Consider the following 25,001-nt stretch of genomic DNA (forward strand, 5'->3'; position numbering starts at 1 on the left):
TTATTAGCAGGCTCATGGTTTCAGAGGTCTCAGTCCCATAGACAGTAGGCTCCATTTCTCAGGGATCAAGATGAGGGAGGATATCATGGTGAAAGAGTGTGGTAGAAGAAAGTGGCTCACATGATGATCAGGCAGCAGAGAGAGATTCTACTCAGTAGATTACAAATATATACCCCAAAGGCACTCCCCCAGGGACCCAGCTCTTCCAGCCAGACCCTACCTGCCTTCAGTTACCACTCAGTTAATCCCCTTAGGGGGAGTAATCCACTGACTGGGTTAAGGCTTCCATAACCTTTTGGGGCACACCTCACACATGCAACCATAACACTAGCCCTTGAAAGATATATAGGAAAGTAAATGAGAGTTTGACTAGATCTTAGACAGGAAATTTCAGTATTGTAAGGATATCAGTTATTCCCAAATTTAACTATAGATTTATTGCATTTTCAAGCAAAATTCCAAGAAGAACTTGATATGGTAGTTGTAAAATTTACATGTAACAACAAAGGCCCCCAAAGTTTTAAGACTCTTCTGAAGAAGAATAACAAGCTAGAGGATTTTGTCCTTCCATATACTCTACAGTATCTCACACAGTACACTAGTGCAGGGACCATCGACCTGGCATAGAGACAGACCCATATTTATATGGAAGTCTGACAAAGTCTACCATGAATGATCTCTGTGACAGAAGTTCCCCAGCAGCTCCCCAGGGAAGTATGGACCATATAGTCAATGGTACTTGCACTATTAACTATCCATATGGACAAAAATGAAATCGAATCTGGTTTGTTCACAAAAACAAATTCCAGATGGATTAAAACTAAACTGGTGGAGACAAAACTTTAAAACTCTGAGAAGAATCTATAATAAAACACTCTTGTTGCTATAAAAACAAGTTTGTGAGCTTTAACGTTGTTCACAAAATGCACCATGACAAAAGGGAAAATGTAAAAAAGAAATTAGAAGATATTTGTAATACATATACTATGGACTGAATTGTGTCCCCCACCCCCCAATTCATACACTGAAGCCTAATCCACAGTAGGACTGCATTTAGAGGTGGGGATTTAGGACGATGGGTTCATGAGGGGGCAGGGCCTTCTTGACAGGTTCAGTGCCTCTATAAGAAGGCTAAAGTTCAATTGTGGGTGAAGAAAGAAGGGAAAGGAGAAGAAGAAGGAGTAAGAGAAGGAAAAAACAAAACAAGGAAAGGCATGTATGCTCTTCAGAAGAAAGGTGAGACGTGCTTATTTTATAATGGAGTTCCAGTGTGATTAGATCTCACACAGGGCTCCGTTTCTAAAGCTATAATGCAAAATTAGGTTTTTTTTTTCAATTACTCATAAGTTGGGTTTACTTAACAATTCTTGATAAAGTCCAAATAGTCTGTTTGCCTCTTGGTATTAGAAAAGAGTACTGCTTTTGCTGGGCGCAGAGGTGCATTTCTGTAATCCCAGCAGCTTGGGAGGCTGAGGCAGGAGGATCACAAATTCAAAACCAGTCTCAGCAACTTAGTGAGGCCCTAAGTAACTAGTGAGACCTTGTCTCAAAATAAAAAATAAAAAGGTCTGGGGATGTGGCTTGGTGCTTAAGCACCCCTGTGTTCAATCCCCAGTACAAAGAAAAAGAAACAAGTACTCGTTTCATTTTTGTTTTATTTTGCTTCTTCAGAAGAGAACCAAGTAAGTTTTTTTGTTTGTTTTTGTTTTTGTTTATTTGTTTGCATTTAGAAGCCAAAGTATTTTAAATAAATATTATTGATTTTGGTTGTTAAACACATATAGGTAAACCTACAAAAATTAACTACACTTATATGATTCATTTGTGCTTTATTGTTATAAGAATAGACAAGATAGAATTCTAATCTATTGAACTGATAATTTCCGCTTTATATGTTACTGTTCATTGGTTGCCCTGATCTTTCTTTGGGATGTGAAATGTTAGAGCCAGAAGGGACTTGTAAATTCAAGGTAAGTGCAAAGAGTGTTTTCTGAGGGGAGAAAATGATTAAGATGGAATCAGAGATAACATCAAGTTCAGTGGCTTTTGAATGTTTTTGACTTAACTCACAGAAATACATTTCATATTGTGTCTCACTAAACACAGAGACATACACACACATGTACATACACAGTCGGAACAAAAGTTATACAAAACAGTACCCACCCTTAGTACTTGCAGTACCCCTTACTGTTTCTATTCAATTCTATTTTATGTTAGTTGTTACTTACTAGATTAATCTCCTGACCACATGACATGCAGTTTAAATAACACCCATATTGTCCATGTATTATAAATGCCACTGAGCCTCCAAGGGGGCTACAGAGAGAATGGTTTCAAAAAGTAGTGTGTGTTCATGGTCTATAATAAGCGTCTATAAAGCCAGTTTTAATAAACTCTGGTCATTGACATATCCTTATGCATTTCATCTTTGCTGCCTCTTCTTATATACCTGAAGCCCATCATTTGTCAGGTCTGTCACTCTGTCTAACAAGATCAGATTAATGCAGTGGAATTTGTTCTGAATAAGGCATGCTGAGCATTACCTGGTGTCTTCTTCTTGTTTGCAAATCAACCTCTTAATGACTCTCTAAATTTCTTTCTAGATATTAAATTAAATCTACAGAGATATTTTAAAAATAATGTTGTGCCAAGCACTGTGGTGCACTTCTGTAATCCCAGGAGGCTGAGGCAGGAGGATTGCCAAGTTCAAAGCTATCTATCAACTTAGTGAGACCCTAAGCAACTTAAGGAGACCCTGTCTCAAACTAAAAATTAAAATAAAAGGGTAGGGATGTGGTTCAGTGGTTAAGCATCCCTGGGTTCAATCCCTGTAATAACACAGCCACCACCACCAACAATAATAATAATGTTGTGATGAAACAACCAGCTACAAAAAGCAGTCCCTGAATCTGTGACATTACACATTTATTTCATTACCTAAGTTGAAGTTGAAAAATGCTTTGATGTCCAAACAAAAGTTTATTTTTGCCTTCTCTGATGAAGCCCATAACATACTGGCAAAACATCTGTTAGAAGAATAAAAGACTGAAGCTTAATTTTTATATATTTGTTTCTTCCCACACCATCTTCCCATATCTGTGTCTAGATGGTTAGATTAACAGGTCACCATTCTTTCTAAAGAATATCTAAAACACATTTCTCTGTGCTTAGTTTCTGAAATGATTTTTAGTTTAAATTCATGTGCAAATTGAAATAACTCACAGGTGGATTCCTTTTTTTGTTACTGTTCTCATTATCATGATTATTATCAGCAATTATACTGTTATTTTTAATCAAATATAGATTAATTCTTTGCTTTCCAACTGCTTAGAGGAGTCCAGAGCGAATTTGTGATTTGTCACAGAGAAGGGAAGGGAGTTCCTCTTTCTCTCTGAAGACCTGAATGGACATTGGTGGCCCAGACATACAGTGAAATGTGGTGTCACAGCTTCTCAGTGTGCCTGCATCAGATGGAATGGCCACTTGGGAAGGAAACAGTTTATGACTTAGAAACCTCTCCAAGTTTTATTCTCTGGCTCCCAACTTAGCATTTCTGTATCCTGTAAGATAGCACGATGCTTTCCCCCTAGCAAATTTTCAATAAGTTTGTATTTAATTTTGCAAGATATTCTCAGTATATTGTTCTAGAGAAGACCCTGGGAACCTACAACTCATTCCACAGGATAGTGAGGGCTGAGGTCAGATTTCTCTGCTACAAAACAGCAGAACCCCAAACTCATCTCTGTGTCCTAAGTCATGTTACCTTTTTGAAATCTTTCCATATTCCCAAAGGATTTCCCAGAAACAATGAAATCTTTCCTCTGATCATTGTCTTTCATTAATTTTAGCAATAAACTTTGAAAACTTTTTATCTATATGTAGCAAAATCCCACCCTCCTGCCTTGGAGTGATTCTTCCTGACAGTAAACCTCAATTAACAATTCCCTCTTTCTTCTAGCAAATCACATCTATTTCCCCCATAAAAGACAAAACAAAAAATTACTCATACTTGTGATGACCTCTTTAAAACTTAGAATATACTTAGAGCGGTCTCTAAGTATATTTTCCATTTCTATCTGTCCTGTATTTATGATTGTTCCGCATGATGGCCAGATACATGGAAAAGTCCTTTTTCATTGAATAAGCATTGATACAACTACAAGTCCTAATTAAGATGAGAAAGTTTGTAGTAATAAATTTCTAAAGTCTTTAATAGAAAGCTTCAAAACAGTTTTCCCCATCTAATCTGAAATTCAATTTATCAAAATTCTGTCCTGTGCAACTTATAATTAACCATTTTTTTCAACTAATGTTTCTTTTGCCACATTTGAAGGTCTTTTATTGTGAGTTTAGAGTTAATGCACATAAAAAAACATATTAAGCATTACTATTATTTTTTATGCTAGGAATTGAACCCAGAGGCATTCAACTACTGAGCCACATGTCCCAACCCTTTTTTATATTTTATTTAGAGAAAGGGTCTCACTAAGTTGCTTACGGACTCACTAAGTTGCTGAGGCTGACTTTGAACTCTCAATTCTCCTGCTTCAGTCTCCCAAGCTTCAGGCACGCCTCATTGTGCCTGACCTCAAGCATTACTATTTACTCCAACTAAAAGTGTAACACAAGCTGAATGCCATAATAAGACTTCACACTGCATGTAAGAAAGTAAAATAAAGTTTCCAGGATCAGACACACAAGTCAGGGAATGTAAGACAGGTGGACACTCATTTCAGATAAGAATTGTATAGGCAGACGCTACGATGGGCAGATGGTTTGGACAAGAGCTTTAAGGATTGTAGGCATGAAAGATGTATAGACATAGGTGTGGTCTCTGCTGTCATGAGGAGGGATAGTAGCCTGGGTGTCTGTGCAGCACTTACCTCAATAGGCATTATCACATGGCCTGCATGACAGCCCCATTAGGTGAGTACCTAAGATGTGAGGGCTTAGAGAGGACAAGAATTTGCCAAAATCCCAGAGCAAGTAAGAGACAGAACCCACTAACTGACTCAGCCTTGGAAACAAAAAATGCCAATGGTTTGAGTTTTATAGAAAGAGTTTTGGCTTTCTTTCCCTCTTGCTGCTCTCCTTCATTATTCTCTATTTTAGTCTGAGAATTTCAAGTGTTTGATGCTATGCACTGTATTCTAAACAAATTCACCAATCTGAATTTGTACCATCTGAGTTGGTTATCTTTTTCTCAGAGATTCAGTATTTCTGACAATTTCTTGATGGAAGAAGCATCTCCCACTGCTTGAGTCCTGCCAATGTGGGCTCTACAGCTCTCTGCCCAGGAAAACCTGGGAGCACAAGTGGAAGACTGGAGCAAAAGGTCTTCATCCAGCCACACTGAAGACCCATCCTGAAGGATGCAAGAAAAACAAGTTTCTGTGCAAATCAAAAAAGTATCAAAATGAAGCCCTAAGGATGAAATAATTCCTCAATCAAAAATCACTTTGGTTGAAATATGTACTGACACCTAGATTTGCAAAAAAGAAATATGAGACTGAAAAAGAATTGAGAGTCCCCTTTCAATGAATAAATCTTGGCTACTGTTGGTAGCAATCGGAGTTTTGTTTTCCAAATGAGGTTTAAAACTATATTTTGTAAACATGAAAAATGACAGATATTTTAACTCATCCAACTCCTTCCAGCCCTTTCCCTGGGATCTGTTTTTACCTGGTCTTTTTAACTACATGCACGCCATATGTACATTCCACCAGGACCACTGGCCAGGGGCAATCCCACAGTGATCAATCGAGCCACATGCTGTTTACCTCATGTCCTTCAGGCTGAAAAAGTACCCTTTTGCTACAGTAGACTCCCTCTGGACAGTCCATAGATTAGGCAGAAAAAATAAATACAACAAATCAAACTCCCAAATACCTTGCAATGCCTGAAAGTTAGAAACAACCAGAGTAAAAAAAAGAAACTTTAGTGGGGAGAAAAATATTGTGGCTTTTCTTCTTGCAAATTTTGAGACATCTTTTCTTCTCTGAAGACACATGTCTAGAGAGATCTTACCGTTTGCCATGGTCAAAGTACACAGAGTTTTAAATGCAAGTTTCAGAGTGGGTATTCCAGACTGTTAGGACTCCTGAAATGATTATCTGTTTGAGCAGGTGGTGCCCATGAACTGGTCCCCAGGACATGTTCCCTGGTCTTTTAAGTCTGAGGTCAAACCTTTTGCAGACTAAGTGATTAACAAAACTAAGTTGTAGCTGGTAGACAGCTGGGTGCTTATTGCCTTGTAAGCCCTAGTGGTTTAGGCTTGTCTTTGATTGTAGGAGCTGACCTTGGTCTCTACAATAGTTGGGAAATCTGTGGGACTGGACAAACTGCAAATAGATTGCTCCGAGTTTCCTGTTTTCATTCAGATGTGTACAAATTACCTCAACATGCCCTTTTTTTCTCTCCCCCCCCCCACCCAGAAAACACTAAGGTCTGAAAGAAACTCTTGTTATATTGTTGCCACTTAGGTTTCACTGAGCCTGCATTATCTACTCACAGCTTTAATGACTTCCTGCTGAGAGAGGTTCTGTAGCAGTCTTGGCAGCAGGGCTAAGAATAGCATTAAATGCAAGGTTATCTAGGCATTACACTCACTGTAACATGCAATTAACTCTCCTCTTCCATTTTCATTACACAATTATTCATTAATGTCAATTTAATTTTATGCATTGTTCTACATGACCGAAGGCTGATTACGGGCCTTTTCACTCCAATATCCCAAGTTAACTGGTGCCAGCCGCACTCAGGGCTGCCTAATTGCAATTTAGCCCAGACAATTCCTCCCATTTTTGCCCTCCAGTAATGGAACAACAGATCATGGCCAGGTAAAGATTTTAAGGTGGAAATAAAGCCCAAGCTACAAAACGCTAAAGTTCAGAAAAGCCTTTTTTTCCTTTTATTTAATGGAATAAAGACTTGTTGGAAAAAATTAAATGAAGCAAGTTTTTTTTTTCTTTTTCTTTTTTAAATGTGACACTTTGTGAGCCACCGTTTAGTAGTTTTAAACATAACTACCAAAGTCATAATATACCTCCGGTCTAGGGACCCCACCGGGCTCCTTTATTTCAGCAACATCATTATAACACAAAGCTTCACTTTCCACACCTTAGAATTTTGAATGATAATGTGGAATCTATGAGAACATTGGCCAGTGGTTTGCACGGATTTCATGGGTTTTCTTCCCATTGATGAATAATTATTTTTGTTGTTGCTGTTTTAGAACATGAGTAGCGTGTAGCATTCTGAAGTTCAGCCTTTTTACTTATCTGAAAGCTTTTTGAACAGCATCCCTCAGGAGGTAGAAATGAAAAGGAACTTGCGTCTCTCAAAAGCTTCCTGCTGTATTCTTTCTACTTTAAATCCACGTAAGTTCGTGAGATATCCACCTTAAAACTCTCGTGGTGATGCAGACTCAAAGTCTGATTCAGGTCCTCATACATCCTTGTGTCCAAGTAATTTATATTATCATTTAATCTGCACAAACAGCTCATCATTAGCTTTTCTAGTTTTACCAGCAGACAATTGTCGAAAATGAAGATTTAAAGAACTATTAAGGGGAAGGTTGGCTGTTCCCTGCTTTCTGTTGGTTGGTACTGCCCTAAATGTCCAAGGGAAAGTGAGTCTCTGGGATAATGAAATCTATTAAAAGTCAGGAAATAAGTCTGTCCTCTTCCAGAGTAGGTTCCTGGGTTCGTTTCAAAGAAGGGTTTGGTGCTCACCCATTGGCAAGCCCCAGATATCCCGAATATGTGAATAGACCAATGCATTGGAGAAAAGGATAATGCCCAGGGAGAGGCCACCAGACTCCTCAGGCAACAATAAAACAAACAAGGTACAAGCAGGCATTATAGCACCTTCCTTCTTACCACTATGGGCAAAGCTGTGTCAGCATTTCCATTTTAAATCTCCCTTTTTCAGGGGCTTTTTAACTCAGCCATAAAAATTAGTTCCAAGCAAAAACTTGGCATGCAAAGTTTCAGCCTTGGAGTGAACTTTTTTTTTTTTTTCACAAATTGTCAAAGGAAAAAAAAATCAGTCCTTTGGCTATTTTTACTCTTTTTTTTTAATGCACAAAAATAGAAAACAGAAATGTACTGTACTGGTTGTGCACTTTTTTGGAACTCTTACAAAAACATTTATAGGCCATTATGAGGCATGAGTGTTCTTGGAGTACTCCAGGTTTTCTCGACAGATGATTTTATAAGACTAACATCATCAGTGCTTGTGAGGTGACTTCTCAAAAGTATTCTATGTTATATCTCTTTCTCTTCAGTCACACAGAACAGATCGGCCTCATAAATGGGTGTGACGCTTCCGAGGTAGACAATAGTGAGTTGTTGTGGTCTATTACTTCAATAATCCATGCTCTGAAGTAGCTGTCAATATAAATTTGACCAACAGACCACAGAAACAGGGAGGAAAAAGATCCCACATTTGGTAGAGCCCAGGCAGTGGGTTTTGGCCTTCTCTAAACATATAGGAAAATAATGGCGCTTCATGTAAAGTTTTCAAACTCTTTTGAAAGCAGTAGGTCAGGATCCCATTCTGTGTGATTCTAAGGGAGAATTAAGTAACTTTAAATAGCAATACTCAAAACTTAATTAACATGATTCAGGCAGAGATGTGCAAGTTTGGTGACACAAACTGCCAGTGGTAATAGAATCACACTTGGGGCTAACTGTGACTCACCCCATTGTTCAAAAATATAGCTGAGGTCTGGGAGAAGCTTGTGATGTTTTGATGCACTTTGGGCTGTAACTACACTTGGATAAGTTAAGGACAGTGGCAGTGAATTTAAAAACGGGGCTCACTCTAACTTTCTGAGCTTGCAATTTGTCAAAAACACAACGAAGGAGCTTACGTGATTATTTTTATTATTATTACCACTACTATTTGTACTCAGGTTTCTGTGTTACATAACCACTGAACTCACTACCCCCATCTTTGATTTTACACTTAATTTATATGTTACTAATAGCTAACTGCTGTCTAAAGCCTTTTTGATTCATGCTCTGTTTGCTTTCCTTCTGTGAGGTTTATGGTCAAGGGACCTAATTTGCTGGCTTCATTATAAACTGCATTTTGGACAAAATATCAACTAATGGGGTTGAATTTAGGCCCTCAACTTTGCCTCAAAAGTTGAACCATGGCTTTATAACAAAGAGGTATTTAGCAGTGTCATTGGAGCATTTAGCTTCCTGAAGTTCACATATGATTAGAAGTTAAATATCTAAAATCCATTTATTTGCTTAATAACACTGCCAAATTGAACCCGTCTGTGGTTTCTGCATTATAAAGCCACTAAAGGACTCTTTTGAGGTGTTGTGTGTGTGATTACTAACTCAATAGATCTCAACCAGCAGCACTCAGATCAAATTGTCAATCCCGCGTACTGTGCGTCTAGGAGAGCTGCGCTTGGCATCCGCACGGGGGATGGGGGATGCGCAGTTCTGCCGGTTTTCTTCTATAATCTCGTGGGTCACTGAGCACTTTAGTTTATTTGAGTTCACTCACATCCTCAAACCCCACTCTGATGGTACAGGCTAGTTTGGGTGGATGTGTGGTTCATTCAGCTTTATATTGCTCTGACCAAAAGATCCCATCAGAACAATTAGCAAAGGAAAAGTTTATTTTGGCTCACAGTTTGAGAGACTCAGTCCGTGGTAGACCAGGTGAACTCCATCACTCTGGGCCTGAGGTGTGGCAGAACATCATGGCAGAGGAAGGAGTTTCAAGACATGGCAGCAGGAAGCAGAGAGTGCTCAGCTCACTAGGGACAAAATATAAAGCCCAAAGTCACATCCCCCAGGGACCTACCTCCTCCAGCCACACCCTACCTCCCTGCAGTTACTGCATAGTCAGTCCATATCAGAGGATTAATCCGCTGATGTGGTTATACCTCTAATAATCTAAACATTTGACTTCTGATAATTCTTGCATTGTCTCACCCATGAGCTTTTGGGGGGATACCTCATATCTAAACCATATCTATGTGCATCCCACAGGCACAGTCCAGAGCAAGCAGAAGCCTGAGCCCTTCCTAGATACAGTGGCTAATGGTGGTGCTTTCAGACATGCCTGTTCTGATCATGTTACCTGAAAAACTTCTAGATTCCTCCCAGCAACCTTAAGAAGCAGGTACAGTCATATTCCTCATTCTACAGACGAGAAAACAGAGGTACACAGAGATACTAGGCTTTTGACCACAGTGACACACTATTAAGGAATATGAGTGGAATTCACACCAACACATCTCAACCAGCCAAGACTCTCAACCCCAAATTTTTCCATCTCTAACTGAACTGAGTAACTTTGTAACAGAGTTCCAGTTCTTAAAAGAAATTATAAGCTGATTGAGCTGATGATCTCTACACTATACATGCAATACAGTTGTGTGATATAGTGCAGCATATGCATAAGAACTAAAGATATAGTATAGACAACAAGTACTGGAAGTACAGAAGATGGCAGGTAATCACTGTAAGTCAGTATGCTAACTAGGACGACTTCCTGGAGGAGGGGTGGCTGCTTCTGGATTTGAAGAATGTATAAAGGCTTTGGATAGGTGGTGAGGAGCTGGGAGTTATTTCTGTTGTGGGGATGGTGAGGAGGGAAACAGAATTCATCTTGGCTAGGTAGAAAACCTGGGCAGGGGAATGATGGTTAGCTAGGAGCTAGTGGGGCTTGAAACCCAGGCAGAGAAGTAGAAATAGCTCTCAAAGAAAAACACAATGATTCTCTTAAGCCCATGGCTTAGAAAATCATCTTTGAGTTTGTTCAACCATTAAGGAATGCCTGTGTTCAGAAGGACCTTACATTTTCACCTAGGAAAGAGCCATAGCACACCATTGTCCTGCTGGGGTTTCCTGCAAAGTCTTAAGATCCAGAGGACGTGAGCTGCGGTTCATTTGTATTTTACAGGGGCTGGTGCCTGAGTTGACTTGGCTGATGGTCCTGGATCCCGGCGACGACAGCAAAAGCCTTTCTTGGATTAAGAATTCAGTCTCCTATATTAAGGTCCAGAGGATCCAGCTAAGTTCGGTGATTCTTCCCCCCTTTACCCTTGAAAGACTATTTGGCCAATCAGTATCACTCAAAAAATCTGGTCCAAAAGGTAAATGTGTTCTCAAAATCTAAATTGACATGCAGCTATAATGAGGTATCACCTCATAAAACAGTCATCAGAATCTGACTGCCGAAGCAGCACACTCTTGGAAAAAGATACCCACATTTGGAATCCACATGAGATACTCACTCTGCAAAAGCACTGTAGGTTCTCAAAAAGTGGTCCAGGCCCAGGCCAGATAGCATGTCTTTGACATTATAGATGAAAGGTGTCTCACTCTAGTTTTTCTGAGTTGTAGAGGATATTTTCATAAGGCATGATATCAAAAATGTTTCCATCAGTTAGAAAGAGGTACATTTTTCATGTGTCTTAGAATGAAAGAATTTAGCATTAGGAAGGATCCTCCTTTCCCCTGCAGGCTACCTCCGTTCCTTCAGCAAATGTGGAATCCTTAAGCCCAGAAAGGGTAAGCCACTTGCAAGTACCCCACACAGACATGCGACCTAGATCTCCTGATTGTACTTCTGTGCTCTCAAAAGCTCTAAGTGCTCTTTCCCCATATATCTTTTAGGCTGTGCAGATTATTAAGGATAATTAGAGAGAGTTCTCCTTGGTAAGAATAATTAGCAAAGGGGTAATAGCCTCAAGCCAGAAATTCTAGGCTATAATCCAAACTCTCACTACCAAAAAGACATAGAATAAAACATTTCACTTTGCTGATCCTCAATTTCCTCATCTGTAAAATGTGTATAATAATAGTACCTAGTGCCTTGGGCTGTCAAGAGCATCAAAAAAGATATTACATGGGGAACTTTTTAAATGGACCATAAAGAGCTCTATAACTCTAGTTGTAAAAAAGAATGAAAATGATTTTAAAATGTGATAATGTTTGTATTGATATAGTTTATATCTATGTGTAATTTCTCTCCTCCCACTACCCCCTAAAATACAAAACAAACAAGAAATTGGTTTTAGAACAGACTGCATCCCTGCCAATTTTTTGTTCTAAATTGAGTGCTATTGGAAGGTTACAAGGCACAAGAAATGTCACATTCTAAATCATTCCTGTTGAGATACATCAGCATGTTCACAGTGGTTGTTTCAGGCTGTAGGAATATGGGAAATCCTTTAAAAAATATTCCATTTATATTTTCTCAAATATATATATATATTAAGCATTTTAAAATAAATCCCCTGGTCCATTTGTAAAAGTCTCCATTTGACAGCAATTATGATTGCTACAATGTAGCCATTGCTCACTTTGTGTAGTATACTTCACATATATTCCTTTATTAATTTTTTTGAAAAAATTCTACACGATAAGTATTATTATTGCTCCATTTACAGATGATAACTTGAGGCTTTGTGAGATTAAATCACTTGCCTGAGATTCACCACAGAATCCATGAAGTCTGGTTCCAGAGCCCATAGTCTTTGTGCTGTGCCAGATAGGGCTGCTAGATTGAGATTGGGACTTGGTGTTTAATTCCTCTGCTGCCTCTCAGTATCAGGGCCTAACCATATCCTTGCATGGTGGATGGAGGCTGGCCTCTCCTGGGCCAGGATACTGGGTTCCAGGTCTGACTCTGACCACAAAGAGCTGGGCTGTAAGCTCACACAGATCCCTTCACCTTTCTGCAGCCTATTTTTTGTAATCAATAAAATGAAGTCTTTAGATTAAATAAATGGCTTTCAAACTAGCTTTGGCTGGAGTCATAAACTACTTTTTTTTTTTTTTTTAGATAAATTTGAGTCAAGTGCTCCATGTGTTGGGACACCTCTGCCTTCTAGGTCTAGCAAAAATGTGGGCAGTCTCAGCCACACAACTTGTGGGAATCTAATTCCAGGGCCCTGCTCTGTGAGGCCCCATTTCCCCTAACCATGGATATGCATTGCCTGTTCTGATCTGTTTAGCTCTGTGCCTTAATTTCCCCAAAAACAATAGCAATAAGACTACGGTTCAGGAGTCTTTGTCTATATGTAAGTATTTCCTGAATTTGGGAAGATGGTAACAGTTACAAGCAAATAACTTAAAATTCCTACTAGGTGTTGATAAAAGCTCCTGTCCTTTTTAAAACTTGGGTTCTAGCCTCTGTTTTTTTTTGTTTTTTTGTTTTTTTTTTTTTTTGTCATTCTACCCTCTCTCTCTCTCCTTGCCCCTCCTTCCCTTTTCTGATCATCCCTGATTCCTCTTTTTAATTCTTTTCCTAAACAAAATATTCCTCATGAGAATTTGTTTGCCAGGTGTTGACAGTAATTTTTTTTTCTTTAACAACACATCCTTTGGCACTTCAGTGTATGAAGTTGATGAAGAGTGCTGCTTCCTGATAGAAGCTACAGGGGGTGGAGCATCACCTTGCTTTGTGAGGCACCTGAGCCCTCGGAAAAACCCCAGCTGGAACACCCCTAGAGTGGGATATTCTATGAACTTTCGCTTCTCTACCTTTGCCCAGAGACAATTACCATTTCCTTTTTCGAAACTCCACTGCACCCCATGTAAAGGTCAAATGTAGCATCAAAATGTGTTTGTGTGTCTCTGTGTAAATATCTGTCTCACCAACCAGACTGTTAAAGGAGAGGAGACAGTGTATAATTAATTATTTCTATAAGTAAGGTACAGGCTAAACAGATATGTAATGAACGCTTGGGGATGATAGTATATGATTGTGCACAGTCAATTCAACAGGCTCTTCACTAGAAAGAAGTGAGCTAAAAAATGATCCTATACGCAAGAAAAAAAACCCCATTGTATTATGCTTGGGAAAAAACTAGAAGGCTATCTTGCTGCCTGTCCAGCTTTGCACGTGTGATATCTGAGCATATAGGTTTACGTGGGGATGGGAAGAAGTTCTGCTCCAAAGCTTCATTTGTAAACTTTTTGTTGTTGTTGTTCTCAGCCCAGTTGGCCGTTTTATTTAGATCATTTTGTGAAAGACCATGTTTGGATTAGTGTTGGGCATAAGTAAATGGCAGTTCTTTATCTGTTCTGAATGCTCAAATGGCTCACGGAGGTATCCGTGCAGCTGTTGTAGGACGTGTAATGGCATTAGGCGCTGAGTGGGAGAGGAATCTGGTGCCAGGCGTTTCTGGCAGCGGTTGGAGTTCTAGCGATTCTCTTGATGAGGCAGCTATCATCAGCGAGAGTGCCAGGGGCAAGGCCCTTCAGGAGGTGACTTACTGGATTTCTGTACCAGGAAGGAGGGAAAGGAGTTTTACTCTTGAGTCTTGATCAGTCATGATCACCGCCTGAAAATCCATTTCAATGACTGGGCATGGAGTGTTCAGAACCCTCAGTGATTCTACATGTAACTTGGATGCTTTAGGTCGTCCCCCTCCACTCCACCCCTGTCCTTCACCTACTGGTCAGATCATGTAGACTAAAGAGACTGTGTTATAGTGGTCTGCTCTTACTGGCTTCTTGGGGGCATTAATGCCCTTTTGCTCTCATGTTCTGGAAATTATTTTTGTGGGGAGTCTGGCCACCTCATGTTGGTCACTGTCCTAATTCTCTTTGTAATGGAACTGACAGATAAGGAGAAATTACTGTGATGGTACCCCAGGGTAAATTACCAAGCTCTCTCCAATGATTAACAGGAAACCCTCACACTTTTTAATTGCATGCACATACTCTCTTTCTCTCTTTTTTCTCTACCCTCCCCACACATAAACATATATACATATATATAGGAAAAAGTGGGTTACTAAGTCACAGCCTAGTCATGAAGAAGTGTGGGAATCTTTTCATGCTGGGCATTCTGAAGAAAATTTTATGATTAAATGATGGACTAAGATTAGCAACCAGTCGAATGCTGATGCTTACCAAAATGCAAAGACATGGATGCATGTGGAATAGCCTGTAATGCTTACCCATTTAAGATCAGAGCCTGCTTTAATTATGCATGCTGCTAAGGGTTTCCAGCAGAGCTACATAGCACATATACATTTGTGAGATTCAAGTGTGCAAATTGTGGACCATAGGATGCATGGAGTACAGGGAGAAAACACCTTCTCTGTGAAGAATATAGATATTGGTTAGACATTCTGTTACACTTTCTGTTATACATTCATTAATTTCTTCTATCCACAAACATTTTTTAAGCACCTTCATTAGGGATTTGGAGTCTCAAAAAATAACATGTTCCTTTCTTGCCTCATGCTTAGAACCATTTTAAATATAAATTCATGATCAGAGATATGCAGATCAAAAAACCAACTTTGTTACCGATAAAGCTCATTAGAGAAATGACCATATAAACTCACTAATGTAATCAGCACTTGGTGAGTTACATTTATTGATCAACGTACCCTCTAAGCTTTTGGCACAGTGGAGAGAATGCAGATTCCTGAAGGCAGGTGCCTCCTTTAATGAGTTTCCTGTTTATTCTGCCAAACTTGCCAGCTAGTGAAGATTGTTTTCTTCCATGAAGTCAGTCATGAGAGAGGAAGAGTAGTGAACAAGGAGCCCAAGAGAAGCCTGGAGGGTTGGATTCATGAACTTTCCATGTGGGAACAAGAGAAGAAGGGGAATAAGGGTTCTTCCCAATATCAGGAAGAGCTTGAAACAAGAATGAATGTAACAGAACAGGTTGGGGCCTTACAGTATTTGTTTTAATGTAATGTAGTGAAGTTAACAGATATCAAGGGTAGGGCGGGGTGAGATGTGCAGGCAGTGCACACTGAGTGAGTAATTTGCCAAGTGGGTAGGGCAGCATTTCTTGCAGGGATAACATCTGATCTAGTAAGCACCACAGTTCATCTTCCACTATGCCATGTTCCCATTGGGTTTTATACATATCCTTGAACATGCATGGACAGTGCCAATCCTGTGAGAGCTCAAGTGCAGTGACCAGGGTGAGATTAAGGAAGTTATCCAAATGGTGGCTTCTCAAACCCATGGAGATGCCAGTGTATTAGCATGTAAGACACTAATGAAAAATTTTCTGGTTGTCATTTCCATTATATCCCAATTATTACCTTATTAGCTCTGGATTCCTCTGACATGGTTTATTGTTTTTGTTTTAAACTCGGGAATGATCTGAATCTTTTTGCTGTTCTTCCTATTGGCCTGCTTTTTGATCATCTTGCTACCGGAAGACCAAAGGGAATAATCAACAATGAAATGCCAGTCAGTTGACTACTGAAAGTTGGAGACAGTAGAATCATGGAAAGAGTAAAGGTCAGAGGATCTGGTTCAGATCCTCTGCTATTAAACTGACCCTGTGACCTTGGGCATGTCTTTAAATCTGAGAGTCTACAAAGTGGGGATGTTAATTAGAATCATGATGCTTTATAAACTTACATTAAGGATGAAATTAAATAATGCATGTGGTAAGACTCCAAAAGAGTGTCATTATCGGATGGGACATTTGGTGGAGTTGTCTGGTGAAATAAGTCATTGGAGCACTGCACAAATCTGCTGTTCCCTTTCCCTGCTGCCTGCTTCCCCCACACTGAGTTCTGTCTTTCAAAACATGCCCATGTCCACCCTGGAGAGAGGCACTCATCTCAAGCACTGCATTTACATGTGCCTCTCAGTCCAAGACCCTTTACCCAGCCAATCTGCACACTGGCAACATTGAACCAAGTAGACTCAGTTTATCAAAGGTCACATTCAGTGTGGGACTTTGTCTCAGTCAGTATGATGCTGTTTGCTAAGTCAAGTCCTTGGGAACATTGCATCCATACTCTTGAGTTTCTGTTTCCATTATGGATTGTTTAAGAAAAGGCAAAATAAAAGAAAAAAGAAAGGAAGAGAAAAGAAAGCCCAAGTTGACATGAGAAAGGTTAAGAACAAGCAATAGTTCATTGCTTAGGTGACAATAAGTCTCTAGAAACCTCAAGCATTTGGACTATAAGAGAGTACCCAGAAGACAGCATTCCTTTTTAGACCTAACTCCACCTGCTCTTCCCAGTAAAAAAACCTATCAGATGGCAAAACAATTCCCATGATTATGAATGTGGATAAAGAGAAATGTAAAAGATCAAAGGGATTGATGAAAAGAATTATAAATGTTCAACAGAATAAGTGCATTTCCAACAGGCATGTATCTAAAAATGACAGAATTTTAGACTAGAAGGGATTCCAGGGACCATCTGGTTAATTCAATTTCTGATGACAAACATGTCTTGAGCATGTTGTGTATGTCAGCCTTGGGGACACAACAGAGAAAAGACACAGGACCTACTCTTAGGGGGAACACACACACAAATACACACAGAGAGCTTTCTGGAAATGAGACTGTACTACTTATATCCAAAGTAAAGAACGAAGGGCCCAGGGAGTATAAGGAGAGAGCTCAGACACATCAGAGGCTTCAGAAGTCAGGGAAGGCCATGGAAAGAGGGACTCGGTTAGGATCCTGGAGGTAAGTGGGAGTCTCCATAAGGTGGAGAAGGACCTTAGGAAAAGGAAAGTACATAACTAAGGGAAAGAAGAAGCAACCTGAAGGAACAATCAGAAAGTGACTAGTGCTTCATTTCCATGGGGGAAACCATTAGTGCTCAGGGCTTTTAAACTCTGGGAAGTCAGAAGCAACATCAAATGGTAGTTAAGAACATGAGCACCTGAGTTCAAATTGTGGCATTACCACTTACTATCTATGGGATTTGGAGAAGTTGCATGACTTAGCTCTGCCTCCACATCTGGAAAATAGAATGATGTCCATCACCCACTGCACAAAATTGTTATGAGGAATGAATTAGAGAATTCATGTGCAGTGCAATGTGGTAAGTGGTAGGTACTGAAAAACAGTCATCGTTACGCTTGTTGTTAGGGTATGAAATGTGTCCCCTCCCAAATTAATATTTGGAATGTAATTGTATTGGAGATAGGACTTTTGGGAAGTAATCAAGTTAAACATGGTCATAAGGGCAGGTTCTAATGAGATAGGATTGGTAGATTTATAAGAAGAGGAAGAGAGCTCTCTCTACATGCATGTGCTGAGAAAAGGCCATGGGAGGACACATGATAAGCCAGGACAAAAGCCCTCACCACACCTGATCTTGTTGGCACCCTGTTCTCAGGTTTTCCAGCCTCCAATCCGTGGTAAAATAAATTTCTGTTGTTTTAGCCACTGATTTTACATTGTGTCATGTCAACATCACGGATACACTTACAGTCTGGGCATTGCAAACTCTAACAACCATAGGGTAATTCAAATGATATAAATGAATGAAGCAACTTATTTAGGAACATGTAATAGTATAAGCTCAGTGGCAAATCGCAGCTGACACTGGGCATATTTGACAGATGCCTGGGAGTGATGGAGCCTGATGAACTGTCAGGGGATTGGCAGCTCCAGTGGGAGCAGCCATCTCTTGGTTGAGTCCACGATTGTTGCTGTGTGAGAAGCTGGGCCAGGCATTCCAGGGAACTCTGATTTCTTCTAGAAAAGTTGGAAGAAATCTGTGCTTCTTTGAGAGTTGGGGTAGGGAGTGGAAGAACATCTGATATTTACGAAGTTGGCCAATACTGTGAAAACATAAAGTAAGACCTTGTCCTCAGCCCACTTGGCTGCCCCATCACATAAACTTCAGTGATAGGAAGATGGATCAGGTTGGGGCGGGGGGAATGTCCCGATGGGAGGTGGAGAAAGACTGGCACGTCTAGCCTGAACTCCAGCCGATATTTTAACCTTCCTGAAACTTGATTTGCACTCTTTAAAAATTAAAGTCTGTTTTGGTTTATTTTTACTTATTTATATATTATTTTTATTGACATATAATAATCGTCTGGATCTATGAGGTACCGTGTGATAACTCAATAAGTGTCTACAATGTGAATGATCAAATCAGAGTAATTAGCAGGTCTGTCTCCTTAACCATTTATCATTTCTTTATGTTGGGAACCTTTGAACTCTGGAAATTCATCTTTTTCAGCAGATTAATGGTGAAGAAAATAATACTGGTGTTTGAAGGATTCAAGAAAGGAATGGATGAAGATGTATATAAAGTGTCTAACGAGCACTAGAAAATATCAGTTCCTTCTCTCAGACAGTGGATAAAAACCTGAACAAAGGAAATGGTGGTGGAATGCAGAGGAGGCTATGAAAGAAAGGAGTGCCCTGAAATGTCTGGCCCAGCTTCTCATTACAGGGGTGGAATCTGATTGGATGAGGACTTCAAAGTTGATGACCCCAGGGAGGGAGGGGATAATGAAGCTGTTAACTGAGGAAGGAATCACAGGAGGAGAGAGATTAATTAATTGTGTTTTAGATAAATTGAACTTGGGGAGTCTATGGAACATTTGGGTTGAAATGTCCTACTGGCATCCAAGTGAGTATGAGAGGAGACCAATTAGGGATAGAGATACAGTTTAGAGTGCCATCATCTTATAGGGCACAGTGAGGTCATGAGAGAGGTGGGGGCTTTTTTGGAGAGACCAAGCAGAGGGAGAGACAACAGGGCCCTGCCATGGCTGAGGCCAGGATGAGGAGAGAAGGAGAGACGGAAGAAGAGCCAGTTGGGAAGAGTCAGGAGGAGAACCAGAGGAGGACATATCAACCACGGGCACATGGAAGGATGAACATGGAGAAGGAGCATTTCCAGAAGGAAGAGGTTGTGGTAAGCCCTGTTAAGCAGAATGAGAATGAAGAAAAACCTTGGTTTTCATACTTTGAAGTTTATCAGTGGACTTTAGGAGAGCAGTTTGATGAGAAAACTAACTCTATGACTTAGAAGAATCACAATAGAATCACCTCTTCTATTCTTAGAAGAATCACACCTCATTCACCTTTTATGTATAACCTGCTAACTCTGAGTGATAACACCAACTCACCAAGAAAACATGAAATGACTGTTCATAACAAAGAGGGTGTGTTTGCATTTGGGATGAGGCATTTCTGGAAAATACGCTGTGAGCTAAACCTGATTTTCTTGTAGCGAGAATGATAAAGGAGAGGATTACACTCTTGACACAGGGCCTTGTGCCCAATTTTTTATAGGCATGAACACAAACTCCATATTGAATTAATTAATTATGAATGATAACCATGTATAATATAAATCCTCTTCAAGTATACATAATTAAACAGGGTAATACAAAAACCAGTTGCATAAATTATATTTAATATGAGGGGATAGCATAAATATTAAACAAAGTTATTGTTTTATTTCCTGACATTCTTTCTCATTGGCAGATGAGAGGAATTTTAGTATCATGATATCAGGAGGAATGTTTTCGAAAAGTTTTTACAGATATCTCTGAGAAGACCCTTTGAAGAGGTTATTGGTGCTGGTTAAGTGGCATCGTGAGGAAGTGTTGTAACATTTTTGCTCTCTTCCTCTTCTTATAGTGGTTTTCACAGAAAGAATTGGAGTCCAAGATACTGCCTTTTCTGCTAGCATCAAGAGCCGTCTTATTTCTTAACCTGCCATTTCACCAGAATTAACATCCTCCTCTCATGCCCTGTGGTTGTTCAAGGAATATGGACTTTGAACCATACATAAAACACATTTTAAATGCTAATTTTCTCATTTTGCTGCTTTACAGGATATCAAAAAGGCTTAAATCTTTGGGTTAGAAAATTCTATCAAAATTTTGATCCATATCTGTAGCAATTTTTTGTGATTCACCATTGGTTGTTTTTTTGGTGGACACTTTTTTTTTCTTTCTTTCTTTTTTTTTTTTTTTTTGGTACCAGGGATTAAACTCAGGAAAACTCAAACACTGAGCCACATGCCCAGCCCTAATTTGAGACAGGGTTTTTCACTGAGTTGCTTAGGGCTTCACCTTTACTGAGGCTGTCTTTGAACTCATGATCCTCCTGCCTCAGTCCCTGGAGCTGCTGGGATTACAGATGTGTACCACCGCGCCCGGCTTGATGGAAACTTTTAAGAAGATATGTCTCATGTGGTTATAGAGAAATGAGACTGTTAATAATTGTTGATAATTTCTCATTTAGAGTAGCAAAAATTTATCTGTATTGTACTTTAAAAGTTAAATTAAATATCTTTCCTTGTGTAACACAGTTAATGAAGGTAGAAAGAAGGACAGAACCTAGATCTTTTAACTAGCAAGGTGATGATATTCCCAAGAAGCTGGCCTTTCTAATGAACAGTTCACAATTCCTCTGGGATGTCATGCACTTATTTAAATGCTGTTGTAATTGCTCAAAATGCTTTTAGAAAGCTTTCTTTTTTGGTTATGTTTTCTTAGTATTGAAAGACTTATCTCAATACCATTCACCTTCTCTCAGTTTTCAGAGCTCTATCATCTTCCTTGTGGATCCCAGGGATCAATACTATGCTTTCTGTTGTGGACGTTTGAGAGAGGGCTGTGCATGGCTGGGGTGAGCCAGAGCACCACACTAAGACAAATGGTCTGGGATCTCTTGTGAAGCCTGTTAGGCTGCTGCCAGAACCATCTAGGGACACTTGTTTTTCATTCTCATGCTCTGTTAATAGTTAATCACAGGGGTACAGGGAATCTTGCTCTAATATTAGGTATTATTGAACACCAAATTTTCAGAAGTCAAGCACCACCTCTCTTTTCCTTCCAAAAGCAAAGCAATGCCCTCCAAATATTTTCATAACAATGATTGTAATTTTATTTCCACATTTTACTTTTTGTAAAAGTTTTATTTCTCTGAAAAATTTACTGATGTGGGATTTCTCAGTTCTTTGTTATACCAATAAAGAGTTTGGAGACTGCCCTAAAATGGCATCCAGACTATGAAAGCATGTCATCTATATTGATGTTCAACAGAAATGGAAAGAGAAGAATGTTTACGACAAACCTGAGTGAATCGCCAAATAAGATAGTTTGATCTCCGTCTGAATATCTCCATAAACAATATATTACCTTATCCAAAGGGAAATGATGCTATTAGATTTTCCCCATCTTTCCAAAATAGTGCATGTTTTTTGAGCCATTCTGTGCTAGTTGATGTGATGAATTTGCCCTCCTCAGTCATCCACATTCTCCTTGCCCAAGGTTAGGCATCTTCATAACGGCTGGCCCTGGAAAAGTATATTAGAATACTCACTTGGGATTAAAAGTAAAAAAAAAAAAAATGTAAATAACCTTTCCGGGTCTGTAAAAAAGAAGTTGAGAGTGAGTATGTTGGTGTTTATATGACGACACACACTTCATGTGTTCTGAAGGTAACTTATTTCCAAGGGGTGTGTAACTATGCCTAGAACACACCCCTAGCCCTTGATAAACACATCTGTGGGCGCTCATGCATTTGTGTGTATGTATATAAGTGTGTGGTGGGGGGAGGGAGAAAGAAACTGGGAATCAGAGATCTATTTGGGGAAGGAATCAAAGGTTACACAACATCCAAAAGGGAAACATGGTGGTGATGGTGGTGGTATCAGTGGGAAAGGATGGTGGGCAACATGGTCAGAATCTGACATTCCTTGGGTCTGCACATCCATGACCTGGTTAGGAGCCTGGAAGAGGCTTTTCACATGGACAGGGGAGGATCTTTCCTGTGGGCATTGTGCAAGGCTAGAGGCAATGACCACATTGGTGGTTCAGGATGCGAACCAGGCAGGCTGGCGGCCACGTTGCTGTTGGAGTCCTTTCTCACCATCAGAGTAGAAGGTATTGCTGATCAGGGACTGGGACTCCATCTTGGTACTCAGGGCAGAGAGAGATCCAAGCAATTTGGGTGCAATGTTGCCTGGAGGTAAAGAAATGAAAGGGTTGCTGTGAATACCTTGGTTCCCTCTGCCCCACGATGTCAATATCAATGACACAATAATTTCTTTCAATAAATCACTTTTAACCATCTCAGAGGGATTCCAAAATATATTGGTTCCATGACTACCTGAAGGTTTCTGCTTTATTCTAGGATAGTTTCTAGCTTTTATCTTCTTACAGGTTTAAGACTCCTTATCTAAAACTCTTCGAGTCAAATATATTTCAGAATTCAGATAGTCTCAGATTTTAGAATAATAATAATAATAATAATAATAATAACATAATGTATCTAGTACTACACCCAGTAACCAAAATAATTAACATTTCCATAGTGAATGCTTTCTCACTAAGGAGATAAATAAGAATCATAGGTCAAATTGCATCAGGTTTTGCTGACACTGAATTTGTTCCAAATTTGTAAAAACATGTCAATTTTCAGTGGATAACGGAGTGTCCATTGAAACTATACTACAACCTATATTACTATACCAATGTTTTTAAACATCATAGGCCAGGAGAGAGTGAAGGGTACAACCAGAAAATTCAAATGTGTCAAATATTCCCCATTGTAGTAGGATGAATGATGTATCCTGTTCTCATCTCTGGACTCTGTGAATATCACCTTATGTGGCAAAATATGAGTTTAATTAAAGATCTTGAGATGGGAATATTATCTTGGATTATGCAAGTTACTGCAAAATGCAATCACATATATGTTTTTGAGGAGGAGGCAGAGGGAGACTTGACACACAGAGAAGAGAAACCAAGTGGAATTGGAACGGAGAGAGATTTGAAGATGCTAGCCTTGGAGAACAGAGTGGTGCAGCCCAAGCCAGAGACTGCTGGGAGCTACCAGAAAAGGCCAGGAGGAGACTTTACACTAGACTTTGAAAAGAGAGCATGCATCTCTGGCAACAACTTGATTTCCATCCATGGACACTAATTTTGGATTTTTGACCTCCAGAATTGTGAGGGAATTAATTTCTGTTGCTTTATGTCACCAAGTTTGTGCTTATTTGTTATAGCAGCAACTACAATGAGGGGCATCTTTATGACCCTTCATTGAAGATCTCTAATATTATACTCTCTCTTGAGGACCTGTCTTTTGTTAGTAATTCCTTGGGTGTTACTTAACTTCCCTAAGTCTCCATGTCTTCATTTGTGTTATATGGATAATAATACATACCTCCTAAGAGTTGTAAGAATTCACTTAAAAAATACATATAAAATGCTTCGCACATAAGCATGTAGTTGGTGCTCAATAAATGGTATTTTATTTTTGATATTCCTATTCTCTGAGATTCCCTTTTATAACTTTCTAGGTGATAGAGATTTACATTTATATTACAGTCCATCTATATTGCAGAAAGGGTTGATCAATCAAATCTCAATTTTTCCTCATCTAGAAGATTTTGCCAGCCCATTTATATTCACCAATGTCACAATGATGATGCATTTGATGTCTAAGAGTGTGAGAAGCCTAAAGACACACCAATCAGTCCTGAAGGCTTAGTTTCTATATTTATCCCAAACATTATTATTTTCTCAAAGGCTGGAGTCTTTGAACCTGGCATCTTCAATTGAGCCAATGATAATTTGCTTGACAAATGCTTAGAAATATGTCCATTTGCAGATGGGTATATCTAATGGTACTAGGTAAGAATTCTTTTTTAAAAAAAGCTGGCAACCATATGAAAGCATGAAAAACAACACCACAATAACAATAAAACCCCACAAAAATCTAAGAGACTAGAACCTTTTGAAAGCAGGGAATTAGTAATAATAAAATTGCTCAAGTTTCTGAAAAGAGGAATAAAACAATGAATTCATTAGAAAATACCCACCAGGTGGTAAGGAGTAGAGAAAATTAAAAGTAATTGATGGCAAAGAAGAAAAATCATGAGTGTTACATTTATATTTGGTTTGAGTGTCTATCAAGGGCTAGGTGTGAGTTCTAGGCATAGTTGCACACTGACAGACATTTGTTCTACTTAGCTCCAGTCAGACAAAATATTTCTGATAGTTGAGAGTGTTCTGCTCTAGCTCTGCTTATTCAAACAGAACTTGTTTTCTAACTCCTAGATATGTAGGCTTATCTCTTAAAGGATAAGGATCTGTTACTGTTGTTTTAGTTTCAGCATAACGTACATTTAAAATACTCTGTTCTTTCAGGCAATATAATTTTGAGGCCTCTGAAAAACATCTTAAAGGTCCTTGAAGACTGGGAAGTGTCGGCAGCCCCACTGAGAATCCTACATGACACTAAGGTCA

The sequence above is a fragment of the Ictidomys tridecemlineatus genome, chromosome 11, assembly GCF_052094955.1.
Source record: "Ictidomys tridecemlineatus isolate mIctTri1 chromosome 11, mIctTri1.hap1, whole genome shotgun sequence".
Classification (NCBI taxonomy): domain Eukaryota; kingdom Metazoa; phylum Chordata; class Mammalia; order Rodentia; family Sciuridae; genus Ictidomys; species Ictidomys tridecemlineatus.